Source organism: Lactuca serriola, chromosome 1 (genome assembly GCF_051521515.1).
Source record: "Lactuca serriola cultivar US96UC23 chromosome 1, Lser_US96UC23_V15, whole genome shotgun sequence".
Classification (NCBI taxonomy): domain Eukaryota; kingdom Viridiplantae; phylum Streptophyta; class Magnoliopsida; order Asterales; family Asteraceae; genus Lactuca; species Lactuca serriola.
This window is the reverse complement of record NC_136408.1, coordinates 12,656,974-12,675,728: the sequence shown is the minus strand read 5'-3', so window position 1 is coordinate 12,675,728 and position 18,755 is coordinate 12,656,974.

The window sequence follows — 18,755 nt, the reverse complement described above, 5'->3', positions numbered from 1 at the left end:
TTTGAAAAGGATAAACCAAAATTTTCTCATAAATCCATTTTTTCAAAAACTGCCAATGCATCAAAAGATGTTAAAGGCAAAGGCAAACTAGTTTCAGAACCTAAAATCCCTTCCAAGGATTCTGAAGCTCAATTGAAAAAGGATGAAAATAAAACTGCTAAGAAGGTTTTAACGACCCAATTTTCACGTCCAAAAATTTCATTTTTAAATCAATACTTTGGAAAACATTTGTGAATAAACATCGTTTGATCCTATCATTTCATAAACATATTTCGTGTTCGAAAACCAAAACATAAAAACAACCATAATGTCAGAGTACAAATCCCTAAATAACTCATGGTGCGGAAAACAATGTGCATGTATGATTTGCCGCTACCGCGCCAGCTCCTTCCCCTTCGAAGAAGAGGTACCTGAAAACAAAACTGTAAACTGTAAGCACGAAGCTTAGTGAGTTCCCCCATCGTACCACATACCATACAATCACATAACATACAAATACTGACATGCATATGTGGGTGCCCAACCTACCCCTTCAGTCCTTTCGACCGGACACTACCTAGCATATCTGGGTGCTAGCCTCCCCTTCGGTCCTTTCAACCGGACACTGCCTGGCATATCCGGGTGCCAACCTCTCCTTCGTTCCTTTCGACCGGACACTGCCTGGCATATCTGGGTGCCGGCCTCCCCTTCGGTCCTTTCGACCGGGTACTGGGGACTATTTCACCCCTACTACTACCACTATCACATAACATCATAACATGCTAGCACATAAACATATCAAGTAGTAGCAAACCTAGATGAATATCACAAAGACAATCATCTAACATACAACTCCTACTGGTGGGTCGGCATTGTGGCCGTGGACCCACCGCTACTGGAAGGTAACTCACCTCAAAAGGCTGGCTGTTGAAAAGCTGATCCGCAAATGTCTGACAACTGCTCCGGTGATCCCCCAGCTATATTTCCATAAAACACTTAATCAGACATTGATACTATTCCCAGGGTAAAATGACTATTTTACCCCTAACCGATTCCAAACCAAAGTCAAGTCAAAGTCAAAGTCAACTTCCAGTTGACCCGACTCGCCAGTTGGCTTGCCAACTCGTCGATTCCATATCTAGTCGATTGTCTTTACTCCCGTCTCTACTCGTCGAGTTAGGCATTGACTCGACGAGTTCACTTCCTAACTGATACTCAATGGTCCTTCATCCAACTCACCGAGTTGTATAAACAACTCGTCGAGTTAATCTTCATCCGATGAACACGTTCTGTCCTCGACTCGCCGAATTGATGAACAACTCGTCGAGTTCTATGAAGATTGCCTTGGACTCGCCGAGTCTGTTCATGCACTTGCCGAGTACCATGAATTTCCAGAACAATTTGCTTAGTCCAGAACGTTGGGTCACTCCCCGGGACTCCCTAAAACCTTTCCACACTCATCTAGTCCTTTTGACCCTCACTGATATGGGACAGAAGAAATGGACTCGCAGAGTCGGTCACATTCCTTCCTTAAAACTTTGATTTCTGATGTACAACACTTGTCCAAAAGATAGATCCAAGCCCCTAAACTCGATCTAGCACGTAAAGTTACAAACTTTACGTGCATGCATGGGACTTTTGAGCTTAAAAGGCTCTAAAATGGTTCTTTTGTTGCATGGGGCCTTCGTTGGGTGCAAAAGCAACCCAAATCTGTCTTGTGGCTCTAATAATGACATGATCCAGAAGCTCAAACCCCCAACCATGTTTGCAAACATGGTTGGCCACCAAAAATGGCTTATAAAAGCCCTAAATCACCTCAAAGAGGGATCTAACAAATGAATGAGCAAGGTTCAGACTTTATACCTTCTGTAGACTGCAAATGATGAACCAAACTTGAATCCTTCAGTCTCCTCTTGATCCTTCTATGCTCTTCCTTCTTCCTTGAGGTCAAAACTCACAAGAATCACTCAAAAGCCTTAGATTTTCTCAAGAACGGCTAGGGTTTTCTATGAGAAGTGTTTGGGAGCATAAAGGGGGGAATGGAGGCTGCATAAGGTCGTTTAAATAGGGTGCAAACCCCTGGATTAGGGTTTTTGTCCAGACAGCGGCTACTCGCCGAGTCCGCAACTTAAACTCCGCATCTCATCCCGCTTCTACTCGGTGAGTCAGTCCTTCAACTCGCCGAGTCCAAGGCCAAAAATGCAAAATAATTATAGATTTAATAACAGAATACGTACCAAGAAACAAGTGCTACAAATCTCCCCCACTTATTTTAGACTTTGTCCTCGAAGTCTACTGCTCAATCCTGGAACAACTATGGGTAATGCTCCATCATCTCATCCATCGGCTCCCATGTCCATTCTGAGCCCTTCCGGTGCTGCCATTGCACCTTTACCAGCTCAACCCTCTTGTTCCTCAGATCCTTCGACTTCCGGTCGAGGATCGCTACAGGCCGCTCGATGTAATTCAGGCTGCCATCAACCTGAATGTCCTCCAAGGGTACTACTGCTGAGTCGTCCACCAGACACTTCCGCAACTGAGAGACATGGAAAGTGTTGTGTATCTGACTGAGTTTGGCTGGCAAATCCAGCCTATATGTCACCTTGCCCACCCAGGCTATAACCCTGAACGGTCCAATATACCTTGGGCCCAACTTGCCCCGCTTCCTGAATCGAATGACGCCTTTCCAAGGCGACACTTTCAGGAGAACCATATCTCCGACCTGGAACTCCAGGTCGGATCGACGCTTATCGACATAACTTTTTTGCCGACTCTGAGCAGTCTGAAGCCTGCTCCGGACCTGCTGAATCTTCTCTATCGTCTTGATCACTACTTCGGTGCTCCCCATGACCCTCTGGCCAACCTCGCCCCAGCATATCGGGGTCTTGCACCTCCTCCCATACAACATCTCGAAGGGAGGACGGTCGATGCTCGCATGATAGCTATTATTATACGAGAACTCCGCCAACGGAAGGTAGGTATCCCAGCTACCTCCGAAGTCTAAAACACATGCCCGTAGCATGTCCTCCAAAGTCTGGATGGTCCGCTCGCTCTGGCCATCCGTCTGCGGGTGAAAGGCGGTGTTGAAATGCAGACGAGTACCCAACGCGTCGTGGAATTTCTTCCAAAACCTGGACGTGAACCGCACATCCCTATCTAAAATCACTGAAACTGGCACTCCGTGCCGGGCCACCACCCCTCTGATATAGATATCGGCCAATTTCTCGGCCGAGATGCTCTCCTGAATTGGGATAAAATGGGCGCTCTTGGTCAATCGATCCACGATGACCCATATCGAATCCACTCCTCGCGCGGTCCTAGGAAGCGTGGTGATAAAATCCATCGTAATATCCTTCCATTTCCACAGCGGGATATCCAACGGCTGCATCTTGTCGTGAGGTCTCTGATGCTAGGTCTTGACCTTCCTGCAGGTCAAGCACCGCTCCACGTACCACGCCACATCCCGCTTCATGCAGGGCCACCAATAGTCCAGACGAATATCCCTATACATCTTCGTCGCCCCGGGATGAATGGGGAATCGGGATTTGTGCGCCTCCTCCATCAAGATCTGGCGCACGCCTCCGAGGTATGGCACCCACACCCTGCGGTGTAATGTCAATTATCCCCTGCTGTCATAGTCGAAGGAGGAAACCTGACCCACTATGCGTTCACTCTTCCGATGTTCCTCCTTCATGGCCTCCTACTGGGCCTCCCGAATCCGCTCCAATAGCGGAGTCACCACTTTCATCCACATGCAGATACCCCTGATCGGCGCCACCTCACGGCTAAGCGAATCAGCCACCACATTGGCCTTACCCGGGTGATAAAGGATCTCGCAATCGTAATCCTTTACCACATCCATCCACCGACGCTGCCTCATGTTTAGATTCGGCTAATCCATGAGGTACCTCAAACTCTTATGGTCTGTGTAAATGGTACAGCGAACCCCATAGAGGTAATGACGCCAAATCTTTAGGGCGAACACAACAGCCCCCAGCTCCAAGTCATGCATCGGGTAATTCGCCTCGTGAGGCTTCAGCTGCCTCGACACGTAGGTGATGACATGCCCTCTCTGCATCAACATCGCGCCCAAACCTGAGATGGACGCATCGCAGTACACAACAAAATCCTCCATGCCCTCTGGCAGGGCTAAGATTGGCGCCTCGCACAATCTCTATCTCAATGTCTCGAACGTTGCCTGCTGCTCAGGCCCCCAATGAAAGACCACGACCTTCCTTGTTAGCCTGGTCAATGGTACGGCTATTTTGGAGAAATCCTGGATGAATCTCCGATAATAGCCCGCTAATCCCAGAAAACTCCGAATCTCGGATGGAGACTTCGGAACCTCCCATCTCATCATGGCTTCCACCTTGGCTGGGTCTACCGAAATCCCGTTCTGGTTGACAAGGTGCCCAAGAAACTGCACCTCGCGCAACCAAAACTCACATTTGGAGAACTTGGCATACAAGCTCTCCCTCCTCAAAGTCTCCAGCACCTCCCGCAGGTGCTCCTCGTGCTCCTCTTGCGTCTTGGAATAAACCAAGATATCATCAATAAACACTATCACTAACCGGTCTAACATCGGTCTACACACGTGGTTCATGAGGTCCATGAACGTGGCAGGAGCATTGGTGAGCCCAAAGGGCATCACCACAAACTCGTAGTGGCTATAGCGCGTCCGAAACTCAGTCTTCTGCACATCCTCCTCTCTGACCCTCATCTGATGATATCCTGAACGCAGATCAATCTTGGAGAACCAAGATGCTCCCTGTAGCTGGTCAAAGAGGTCATCAATCCTCGGGAGTGGGTAACGATTCTTCACTGTTACCTTATTCAGCTCCCTATAGTCTATACACATACGATGCGACTCGTCCTTCTTCTTCACAAACAGAATCGGGGCTCCCCAAGGCGAACTACTTGGCCTGATAAATCCCTTGTCTAGCAGCTCCTGCAGCTGCGTAGATAACTCCTGCATCTCGGGAGGAGCCAACCGATATGGTGCCTTGGCTATCGGAGCCGCACCAGGGACTAGGTCGATCCTAAACTCCACCTGGCTCTCCGGAGGTATCCCAGGCAGCTCCTCGGGGAATACGTCCGCGAACTCTCATACTATGGGCACCTCGCCCACCGTCGCTCTACCCGCCTCCCGGGTATCCATAACATACACGACATAACCTGCGCAACCCTGCTGGAGGTAACGCCTAGCTCTCGCAGCTGAACATAAGGTTGGTCCTCGTTGTGGCCTCTCACCCTGAATCACCAGCTCTCCCCCACTTAGGGTCCTGATCCGCACCAACTGTTGCGCGCAGTCGATCACTGCCCCATTGGGGCTTAGCCAATCCATATCAATAATAACCTTGTTCCCCCGCAAAGGTATGGGAACCAGATCCACCAGATAACGCTCCTCAAATAACCTCAGCACACAATCTCGGAACACCGTCGATGCTCACACCGAACGGTCATCTGCAATCTCTACGTCTAGAGGGCAATCCAACATGCCTGAAGACTCGGAAAATCTCTTGCTGAGCACAAGAGAAACAAACGATCGGGTAGCCCCCGAGTCAAACAACACTAGAACTGGGATACCGTTCACATGGAATGATCCCGTCAACACATTGGGTGTGGCGCGTGCCTCCTCTGTAGTCAGCTGAAAGGCCCGACTTCTCACCACTAGAGCCTCCGACTTGACCTGCCGACCATCTATGATCCTCAGGGTCGTTGGAGCTGGCGCCTTCACTGGTGCTGATGTTGTTGTCAACTGGGGGCAATTGGCCTTCTTATGACCCCTCTGGTTGCAGTGGAAACACAACGACTCAGACGTCGAAAAGACAGGTGTAGGGGCGGTACAATCCCTGCTAATATGCCCCGTCTTGCCACACTTGTAGCAGCCCGACGATCCCAACGTACACGCCCCCTCATGTGCCTTGCCGCATTTCCTACAGCGGCCTCGGCTCTGTTGGCCTTTCGGCCCAGCATCTGATCCCTTGGGCTTCTTCCCTGAAGCCCCTGTAACCTGTCCCTCCTCTGCCTTCCTTTTCCGGATATGCTCCAGATCAATCTCCCTCTCCCTAGCCCTGGCAATCATGGAATCCAGGGTAGGGCAAGCTGAAAAACTAACATGCTCCCGAATGTCAGCTCGTAGCATGTCATGATAGCGGGTCCTCCTCATATCCTCATCTCCCGCATACTGGGGCACCAGCAATGCCCTCTCCCGGAACTTGGCGGTGATCTCCGCTACAGTCTCCATAGTCTGTCTCATGTCCAAAAACTCCCTGGCCAGCTGCTGAAGCTCTACCGCTGGCGCAAACTCTGCTCGGAACCGGGTCATAAAATCCGACCATGTCATAGCCTCAACAGCCGAGGCTCCCAATGAGTCACCAACAGACTCCCACCAGTCTCTAGCTCTGTCTCTCAAACACCCTGCTGCGTATCTCACCTTCAACCCCTCGGGGCAGAAGCTGGTCAGCTGTGCAGACTCAATGTCTGCAATCCATCGTCTGGCAGCAATGGGGTCCTTTGCCCCATGGAAGTCTGGCGCACCACTGATCCTAAAGTCCTTAAAGGACAGTGTGCGAGATCCTAACTGGCCAGATGCCATGTCACTCCTGAACGCCCTGAGGCGGTCCTCCATCAGCTCAACTATCCCTTCCTTGATCGACCCGAAAATGATGGGGGTCGACTCAAGGATGCCTCTGGTGATCTCTGACGCAATGAACTCGCGTAGCCTCTCATCTACTGGCTCGGATCCTGATCCCGAACCCGATCCCTCTCCAGAACTGCCACTTGTTGGCCTCTGACGTAGTACCACCATTCTGCAATACACACAGGCAACCATTAGTGATACTGATACCTCTAAAGGGATCACATTTATTACAAGTTCCCTGGTCTTGCCTCAACCTTCCTTAATTCGGGTATGGATCCTCTGCTTTCAGTAGTACGGGCCCATACTACCTTCCACATCTATTTGTACCTTCCTCAAGGACAACTTTGACTCCACCAGATCCCTTTCTTCACTACTGATCCTCTGCTATTCCCATTCTAGGCTTGTCCTAGGGAAATCTCTGACCCACCCAAACCGGTCCTGAGCCACTGAAGGCCTCCTTGTAATGCCAGTTAGCCATTACCTGAATACCATCACATGTGATGAGGCTCAAATAATCCTTCGAGTAACATACTCGTCCCTACAACGGTTAGACTCAAACAAGAGCTGCACAAATCCAGTACTCTGAGATTATTCAACCCTGATCACATGTAATGTGACGTATTCACCTAATGACTAACTTCCACCACGCAGAGTCCCACGTAGCACAAAGCAAACAACATTCGGATGGAGGAAAACTACTCAAGCAAATTTGTCCTCAAAATGAGAAGTTGAACTAGCATATAATGCTAAGCTCATACTACCAGGCATAACCTAATTAGGCTATCCTACTACTGTCTACTCAATACTAGCATGCAATTCTCATAAGTTGAAGCACATAAAGCAGGCACATAAGGCATCATTCCTAGATCCTTAGTCCTATTCTAGCATGTTGTTCTACTGAATCTGATGAACATAATATAACATTGTATGGGTACTTTGGGGAATACTTACTTGATCTCGGTTGGTCGCGCACATCACACACTTCGTTCTTTCTCAAAACTCTTTACTTAATCCTTTAGAAAACTTTTTCTTTTTCGAAATCCTTTAATCCCTTGATTTGAGTTCAGACACCCCCAAAGGTGAGTCCGAATCCCTCAAACCAGGGCTCTGATACCAACTTGTAACGACCCAATTTTCACGTCCAAAAATTTCATTTTTAAATCAATACTTTGGAAAACATTTGTGAATAAACATCGTTTGATCCTATCATTTCATAAACAAATTTCGTGTCCGAAAACCAAAACATAAAAACAATCAAAATGTTAGAGTACAAATCCCAGAATAACTCATGGTGCGGAAAACAATGTGCGTGTATAATGTGCTGCTACCGCGCCAGCTCCTTCCCCTTCGAAGAAGAGGTACCTGAAAACAAAACTGTAAAATGTAAGCACGAAGCTTAGTGAGTTCCCCCATCGTACCACATACCATACAATCACATAACATACAAATACTGTCAGGCATATCTCGGTGCCCGACCTACCCCTTCGGTCCTTTCGACCGGATAATGCCTAGCATATCTGGGTGCTAGCCTCCCCTTCGATCCTTTCGACCGGACACTGCCCGGCATATCTGGGTGCCGGCCTCCCCTTCGTTCCTTTCGACCGGACACTGCCTGGCATATATGGGTGTCGGCCTCCCCTTCGGTCCTTTCGACCGGACACTGCCTGGCATACCTGGGTGTCAGCCTCCCCTTCGGTCCTTTCGACCGGGTACTGGGGACTATTTCACCCCTACTACTACCACTATCACATAACATCATAACATGCTAGCACATAAACATATCAAGTAGTAGCAAACCTAGATGAATATCACAAAGACAATCATCTAACATACAACTCCTACTGGTAGGTCGGTATTGTGGTCGTGGACCCACCGCTACTGGAAGGTAACTCACCTCAAAAGGCTGGCTGCTGAAAAGCTGATCCGCAAATGTCTGACAACTGCTCCGGTGATCCCCCGACTATATTTCCATAAAACACTTAATCAGACATTGATACTATTCCCAGGGTAAAATGACTATTTTACCCCTAACCGATTCCAAACCAAAGTCAAGTCAAAGTCAAAGTCAACTTCCAGTTGACCCGACTCGCCAGTTGGCTTGCCAACTCGTCGATTCCATATCTAGTCGATTGTCTTTACTCCCGTCTCTACTCGTCGAGTTAGGCATTGACTCGACGAGTTCACTTCCTAACTGATACTCAATGGTCCTTCATCCAACTCACCGAGTTGTATAAACAACTCGTCGAGTTAATCTTCATCCGATGAACACGTTCTGTCCTCGACTCGCCGAATTGATGAACAACTCGTCGAGTTCTATGAAGATTGCCTTGGACTCGCCGAGTCCGTTCATGCACTCGCCGAGTACCATGAATTTCCAGAACAATTTGCTTAGTCCAGAACGTTGGGTCACTCCCCAGGACTCCCAAAAACCTTTCCACACTTATCTGGTCCTTTTGACCCTCACTGATATGGGATAGAACCCTTGGACTCGCCGAGTCCAGGAATGGACTCGCCGAGTCGGTCACATCCCCTCCTTAAAACTTCGATTTCTTATGTACAACACTTGTCCAAAAGATAGATCCAAGCCCCTAAACTCGATCTAGCACGTAAAGTTACAAACTTTACGTGCATGCATGGGACTTTTGAGCTTAAAAGGCTCTAAAATGATTCTTTTGTTGCATGGGGCCTTCCTTGGGTGCAAAAGCAACCCAAATCTATCTTGTGGCTCCAATAATGACATGATCCAGAAGCTCAAACCCCCAACCATGTTTGCAAACATGGTTGGCCACCAAAAATGGCTTATAAAAGCCCTAAATCACCTCAAAGAGGGATCTAACAAATGAATGAGCAAGTTTCAGACTTTATACCTTCTGTAGACTGCAAATGATGAACCAAACTCGAATCCTTCAGTCTCCTATTGATCCTTCTATGCTCTTCCTTCTTCCTTGAGGTCAAAACTCACAAGAATCACTCAAAATCCTTAGATTTTCTCAAGAATGACTAGGGTTTGCTATGAGAAGTTTTTGGGAGCATAAAGGGGGGAATGGAGGCTGCATAAGGTCGTTTAAATAGGGTGCAAACCCCTGGATTAGGGTTTTTGTCCAGACAGCGGCTACTCGCCCAGTCCGCAACTTAAACTCCGCGTCTCATCCCGCTTCTACTCGGCGAGTCAGTCCTTCAAATCGCCGAGTCCAAGGCCAAAAATGCAAAATAATTGAAGATTTGATAACAGAATACGTACCAAGAACCAGGTGCTACAAAGGTTGTCAAGCAACATATAGCTTCAGAACAAACAAAAATTCCTTTTAAAAGAAATCCCAATGATGAAAGGATTATTGTTTTCAAAATCATGAAAGGAGAGAATTCTACATTAATAAAGAGATCTTATTCGGTAGATGAATCTATAACATTTCATGTTCTTAAGAAAACCTCACAAGGACCCAAGCAACTTTGGGTTCCTAAATCTCTCTGAATTTTGTAGGTGATACGTGACGAACAATAAGACTTAGAATGGTACATTGACAGTGGTTGTTCACGTCACATGACAGGGAGGAGGGAAGAGCTCAGGGAATTCCAAACATTGAAGGATGGTGGAAAAGTGAAGTATGGAAATAACGCCACAAGAGAGATCAAAGGATACGACATGATCACGAATGAGGAATTCACTATTCGGAAGGTAAATTTTGTAGAAGGCTTGCAACATAACCTAATAAGTGTTCCTAAATTGGTTGTAGGTACAAGGCTGAAGGTTTCGTTTGATGATGAAGGATCTGAAATAATAAAGAAGAAAACAAAGGTGGTGCTATTAAAATCCAAAAGAAAGGGAGAGATTTTTCCTTTGAACATTAAACCAATAGTCGGGAAGCCAACCATTTGACTTCTTGCGAAAGCATCTTCAGATGATAGTTGGCTTTGGCACCGAAGGCTCTCGCATTTAAATTTCAAGGACATCAACAAACTCATTCTTGGCGATCTGGTGTGAGGACTTCCTCTATTGAAGTATGACAAGGAACATCTGTATGCAGCTTGTGAACTAGGAAAGCAATGTCAGAAAAGTCACTCCACAATTATCAATACCCAAATTATCGAGCCACTTGAACTCTTACACGTTGATCTTTATGGCCCATCTGCCATTGAGAGTGTTGGTGGTAACAAGTATATTTTGGTTAATGTAGATGATTTTTCTCGATTTACCTGGGTTTATTTTCTTAAACAGAAATCAGATGCTACCTCGAGGCTAAAGGATTTTATCAAGCTGATTGAACTTCAATTGTGAAATCCAGTTCGGAACGTTCCTAGTGATAATGGTTCAGAATTCAAAAATCAAGTGTTGAAGAATTCTTGGCTGAAAAGGGAGTTGCTCACAACTTCTCTGCTCCTTACACTCCTCAGTAGAACGAAGTCGTTTAAAGACGAAACCAACCTCTTTGGGAAGCTACAAGGACCATGCTTTCATTTGCGAACTTACCACTCTATTTATGGGCTGATGCGATCGGAACTGCCTGCTTTACTCAGAGTCGCTCCTTGATTAAGAAAATATTATCAATCACTCCTTACGAGATTCTTAATAAATGAAAACCTATCGTTAAATTCTTTCATGTTTTTGGTTTCGGGTGTTTCATTTTCAACTCCAAAGAGCAAAGGAACAAATTTGACGTGAAAGCAGACAAAGGAATCTTCTTAGGGTATTATCTTACTTCAAAGACATATAGGGTTCTAAACAAGAAATCCAAAAGAATTAAAGAAACCTACTATTTCAATTTTGATGATAACTATCTCAAGAAGTATCAGAAGTCCAACAGTCCATCCAAAGAGATTTTTCTGTCAACACCATCTCAAACGATTCCTATGATGAACTTGTATGAGGAATTCATGAATTTGTTTTACGAGCCTGAGAAAGCCATCTCCTCTGAATCAAAGGCCAAGGATAATCAAGAGGATGAGTTAAAGCAGATCATCGATGATGATGCAAAAGATGTAATGACACAATTTTCATAAGAAATTTTTCATTTTTATATAGTCAAAAACATTTTCCATAAACCATAAAATCTCAAGTACATTTGTTTTCAAATTCATAACAATAACAATAATATTTCAATCATCAGAGTGTCCCATAAAAACGCCTGAGAGAGAGTGCATGTCGCGTCATCAAGCCTTGCCCTTGCCCTTAGGCTCGGATGTACCTGAAACAAATCCACAAAATGTAAGCTAATTCTTAGTGAGTTCCCCAGAGCATACCCCACACAATCCACATAATCACATAATCATATTAGCTATAAAAGCTACATAAACCACATAAGCCATGCATACAAACATATAAGGATGTCATGGGCTCCTCCCAAGGTCTTACTCCAGGATGTCATGGGCTCCCCACATGTTCTTAGACCTAAGTGCCATGGGCTCCCCTATGGTCTTTAGCTGGAAGGCCATGGGCTCCCCCACATGGTCTTACATACAAGTGTCATGGGCTCCTCCCATGGTCTTTACTTGAGAAGCCATGGGCTCCCCCACATGGTCTTACATCCAAGTGTCATTGCTCCCCCTATGGTCTTCCCTGCAAGTATCACATATACAACTAGCATAACCAACTATCATACCACATATCTCTACAACAACGAGTGTACAACATATCACAATATGGGCTAAACTTGGTGCCTTTGACCTATTGGTATGGTGAGGAGACTCACCTCTCGTGAATGCTGAACTGACAAGATAAGATCAGATAAATCCCAACGCACAGATCCAATTCAACTGCCTATAATCATCATGTGATTAACTTGTCACAATCCCAAAATACCATAAATACCCTCAAGGTTAACCCTGGTGAAATTCAAGGTTAACAGTCCATGTTGATCTTAACTCGTCGAATGCACCCAACAACTCATCGAGTTCCTTTAGATTCGATACAACCGAAATCCCGAGTCAACTCGCCGAGTCACATGGGTAACTCGTCGAGTTCCTTCAATGTCCAGAAGACCGAAAACTTATGCAGACCGAAAACCCTAATCCCTCATCGAAATCACTCATATTCCCAAAAACAGGTAAACCCTACCCAACTCGTCGAGTTGGCTAAGCAACTCGTCGAGTCCCTTCAGTTCTTTTTGTTTTTAGTCCTTTCCAGTGGAATCCAAGGCTCCAAATTACAGATCGAACTCCTTCTAGTGTAGTTACCATGTAAAGTTGTGAACTTTACAAGCATGCAAGGCCTTAAGAGGCTAAAACACTCAAAACTAAGGTTTATACCAAGATTAGAGCATGGAGAAAGGCTAAGGCTGGATAAAGTGAGCAACTTTATGTCCATAGAGGTCTAGGGATGTCCAGATGTGAACTTTATTCTCATAACAAGGTCCAACCCAGAAAGTGACACCATTATGCATCAAAGGTGACCATTTACTTCCATGAAATGAGATCTAAGCAACTAAAGGTCAAGATAGCGACTTTATACCTCAAGATGGTCGCCAATACAGAGTAGATGTCGGATCTACTGCTTCTCTCTTTGCTCCTTCTTCTTCAAGCTTCAAAATCCTTCACAACCACACCAAAATCACTCTCAAAAGCTCTCTCTCTCACTCAAGAAGGTGCAAGGCTCGAAATAGGGTTTCTTTGGCTGTAAGAACGATGAAAGAGGCTACAAATGAGCCATAAGTTCTTTAAATAAGGTACAAATCCCTGAAAATTAGGGTTTCTCTTTACAATGTCTACTCGTCGAGTTGGGGCCTTCCAAATCGTCGAGTAGATCCGAAGTCTCACGTCGTCATAAATGATCTCTACTCGACGAGTTGAAGCTCCCCAACTCGTCGAGTCCTATCACAAAACCCTAAAACTAAGAAAATTAAATGATACCTAGAATAGGTGTTACAAATCTCCCTCACTTGAACTAGACTTCGTCCTCAAAGTCTGCTGATGCAAATAAGTCCGGATAGTGATCTCCCATCTCATCCTCCGGCTCCCATATAATATATATATATATATATATATATATATATATATATATATATATATATATATATATATATATATATATAAGTATTAGTTCTTTAATATTATAATAGTATAAGGGTCAAATTTTAACCTTTTAAAATTCTAGGATTTAGAATTTAATGTTTCATAAATGAGATTTTCCAAATTCCAAAACTTGAGGTCAAGTTTTGAAACTCTTCATAACCTCTTGAATTTTAGAATTGAAATACTGGATGTTTCATAAATGAGACTTTTCAAATTCCATAACTTGAGGGGAAGTTATGAAACTCTTCAAAACCTTTTGGGTTCCAAAACTTGATGACAAGTTTTGTAACTCTTCAAAGTCATTTAGATCAAATTTTTAAACAAGTAAAATAATCACATATTTTATCTCTTGCTAATTTGACCTAATTCAACTCACATAGCAAGACAATTCAAATCAAATAATACAAATAATCAACTTATATCTTAAAATTTGATAATTGTCTTTTAATTGGATGAGGATAATCATCACCATATAAGAAAAAACGAATTTTATGATGCAAAACAGTTTTTGGTAATGATCCTAATCCAATTTTGGCCAAAAAAAACTCGAAAAACTACAAAAAGGAGATCCTACTCGTCGAGTTCATGGCATGGACTCAACGAGTTCATCACATATGATGCAACTCATCAAGTTCCCTTATGGGACTCGACGAGTCCAACAGTCAGTGGCCAGAAATGACATTTTTTCAGATTTGAAAATCAAACAGTTGCATAAATATAACAGAAAACACCCTAGGCTCTGATACCACTGATGGGTTTTGAGCATTATAACATCCCTATGGTTCACATACAACCCTAATGCTTTGGATCTAAGTTTTCTCTAATTATACATGCAATTTCATTTTTCCAAAGCATGAAGCCTAACTAGCATACAACTTTGATAATTGAAACATAAAAACAAGTTAGATGATTACTTTTTTGTTGTAGCTTGTAGAACGTGGGCTTACAAGAGCTTAGCACCTCAAGTGTGATGCCTCAAATGTTTCACAAAACACCAAGAACAAATGGAGGATTATGAGAGAGGTTTAGGAGGCACCCAAAATCGTCTATATTCTTCTTAAAATACACATGTGTCCGATTTTAGGGCTTAGGGGTTACATATATAGTGTAGAATTCCAAGGGTCACTTGTAAACCCTAATCCACCCACTTAGGATTTTGATCCAATAATTCATTTGGACTAATCACTTCATGGACTCTCACATAAGCTTAGTCCATCACTAATCAATCATGGATCATTAGCCCAAACTATATGTATCATTGATTTACATAATCAACCCCTGTTAATTTAATCAGTCTCTTTTGATCACTAAATTAATTCTTGATCAATACCAATAAATAATATGATTTCTAATTAATATATTATTCTTATAATATATTAATAAATCACAAATAACCTCTTTCTCAAATATCTTTCCGATCAAATTGCTTCAGTGAATGCAACCCAAATGGACCATGCTACTATCGGGTCAAGTACATACCAATTATAGTTATGGGCTTAGACACCTAATCCAACATTCCCAACTCTAATCTATGACATAAGCTCTCAACATATCCTCAAGCGTCTGAATGGTCCGCTCGCTCTGAATGTCAGTCTGCGGATGACAAGCAGTGATAAAGTGCAATCTCGTAACCAGTTCCTCGTGGAACCTCTGCCAAAATTGTGAAGTAAACCGAACATCTCGATCAGATACAATAGAGACTAGAAATCCATGTCTATCAGTATAAAACCTGTCAATCTCACCCTTGATTCTCCTTCTTGACTCACTCGACATGAGCCTCTTTGGTAAACTCCACAAGCGGTGAATATATAGAAATCCTCATGCATACACCCCCAACACAAGTACTAGCAGACTTGCGACTCAAAGCGTCAGCGGCTAGATTCGCCTTTTGAGGGTGATACAGAATCTCGCAATCATAATCCTTGACCACGTCTAGCCATCTATGCTGCTTCATATTCAGATTCGGCTGGTCCATGAGATATCTCAGACCCTTATGATATGTGTAGATGGTATACTGGACCCTATATAGATAATGTCGCCAAATATTAAGTGCAAACATCAACGCGTAAGTACAGTAAGGAAAACTCAATGGGTCAGCCTTGGTGCCTTCAACCTGTAAGTACATTGAGGAAAACTCACCTCTACTAATGATAACTGAAACAATACTCGATCCGCGGCGAACATTGCTTCTCACACTAAATCAAAACCAGAAACAAACCCAATCAATAATTAAGGTTTAACCCAAACCCATGGTCTAATCCATAGCTCATCGTCATGAGGGCAAAACACCATTTTGCCCTTTATATACAAGCCCAACTAAACTAAGACCAAAATCCCTAATGGCCTAAGGCCCAAAATCGATCCATTGGGCTTCTGCTGAGAATGCCTGGCGTTCCACCCTATGACGCCTGGCATCCGAACATTGGGCGTTCCCATGCAAACGCTTGGCGTTTGCTCGCTGATTACCAACTTCCAAACCAATGTCTTAATGGCTTAAGATCTCATGTCTAAACTTCAGATCCAATCATAATGGAACACCTAAAGACATAAAGTTGCAAACTTTATGGCCATGCATGGCTACACTGAGCCCAACACCAAGATCCTAACTCAAAATCAACTATAAGGCTCCAAAACTCTTGCATGGAAGATTATTAAGACCTAAGATTGCATTTTTATGATTCTAGACTCACTATTATGCTTGAAAGGACATTCCAAACCTCTGAAGCATTCCAAACTTACAAAGATCAAGTCTTTGGGACCAAAAAGAACATAAACTAGCCCTAAATCAAGATCTAACAAATAAGACTTCAAGATCTGAACTTTATACCTCAAAATGATGCTCCAAGATGTCAAGAGTCCAGATCCACAAGCTAGAGAGCAACCACAATACTCCAAAGATCTTCCTTCTCTAATCAAGAACACTAAATGATACCAAAAAGATGAATCAAGGCTTCAAACTCTCATACACACTTAGGGTTTTCGAAATATTAATGGAGGCTGTAGTGGTGAAGGGTTTTAAGGCCATAATGTTCTTTAAATAGGGTGCAAACCCTAAAAAAGGTTTGGTCTCTGTGTGCAAACGCTTGGCGTCCATCATAGAACGTCTAGTATTTGAACGCCTAGCGTTCTATGCCAAACGCCAGGCGTTTGGACAAAAGACCTCATCATCGGGATGTTACAATCATCAACCAACATCATTAGTTTTGCCTCATCATTTGCAAATTCATCAACATCAACTATAAGAGAAGCATCAGCAAGATCCATACCTTTATTCCTATAACCACCCCTCAGGGTCGGCTCAAACAGTTTTGGAGCCCAAAGCAACCCAAAAATTTGGGGCCCTTTGATAATTAGTATAGTTAATGTTATAAACTCTCCTCCTTTATTCGGGTTGGGACCGACAATAATAAACTAAAAAGTTTATAAATGACGGAGTATTTAATTAATAATAACAATTTGGTATTTTTCTATCCCAATATTCAATAAATACTTCTTATAGGTTTAAAGCTTCTAAGATGTATTGGTTTAAACCTTGACAGTTTATTTCACATAATATCGGCTCATAAATTTGAATAATGTATTTTTGGTTAAATTCTATTTAATCTTGCAAATTAGTTTTTATTTTTACATGTTGTAATTAATCAAACTTGAATGGGTTTAACGAACTAAAACAGAACATACATAAGAGATAATTAAACTAATTAAAAAGAAATAGTTTAGTTATGATCCTATTACTCCTCTGTTTGATAGAGAGAATACACGATATGATACATTTTTCAGTGAAATTTAAAAACAATTTCACGGCATTTGACTACAAGACTACAAGTCTACAATACAATCATATGACATGGAAACAAGATTAGATGAAGAACAGATGGGTCATGGAACTTGGAAGAAGTCGTATATTACCGTTTATGGAGAAGGCTTCAATGGAGAAGGAAGAAACGACTTCAATGGAGAAGGAAGAAGCTAAAGAACAGATGGAACTTGGAAGGAGCCTTGTGCTGTGAAATCATGAATCAGAAGAAGAAAAAGATCAAGCCGAACACAGAATCCTTACGCAGATTGCAGAATTGAAGAATGGAGAGGAAGAAGATCAAACGCCGTTTTTTTTTTGGTGCTAGGATTAGTTTAGCGGTTTAGCGTCTTAGTCGATTAGGGAATAGGAATATACTACATGGATTCCTTGTTTTGTGGGGCCCTCTATACGTGGGGCCCTAAGCCATAGCTTTGTTTCAATAAACATAAGGCCGACCCTACCACCCCCATCTACAAGGTCATTATAAGAAGGAACATGGTTAATTGTCATAGGTAATAAATTACATATTTGGTTACTTCCAACACCAGAAGACCCATTTCCACCGGAACGATTTTCCCCGACAAACAGTTGTAATGTGTTGAGAGGCATACTATTAACAAAACTAAAAAAAATATATGACATCACTATCGTCTAGAATCCGCATAACTATATTTGATCAATGGCATTGAAAAAATAGGCATATTTGGTTAGTGTGTAACCTGGACTTAGAAGTAATCAGCGTAATTAACCTGGCAAAGTTGATATCATTGCGTATATCTACATTAAAGCATGTGTAGCCTGGAGCAATATATTGCATGTCATTGTCCTCCACTAGAAACTGACACTTGAAAAAATCTCATATATGTACCCATTCTAGAACGTGTAGTGAAGTTATCAAAAACACAAATATATTGCTTATATAGAAATATATAGAACAAAAACACACAATGCCCTAATTATAGCTCTCCGGAACAAACCTCTGGAATGTACGGCCATTCTGGAGTACAATCCGAAATACACTTTATCAGTTTGGAATGTACAGGGTTTCAGATTCCAGGCCTAATTCCTACCAACCACCACCCACAACTTCGGAATGAAAATAAATACTCTGGAATATCGTATTCTGAAATACTTTGAGCAACCCAAGTACAGAATGTTCTTATGTGCTCCGGAATACGCTATTCTGAATAAAATTGTCATTTCTTAAAAAAATAATAACAATAAGTTGGTTAATTTTATTAACAAAGTCGTTTATAGTTTACTCAATTTCCCATATAAATATGTGCCCATTAATCATTATGAATAAAAAAGTATAACTACATTGTTGTT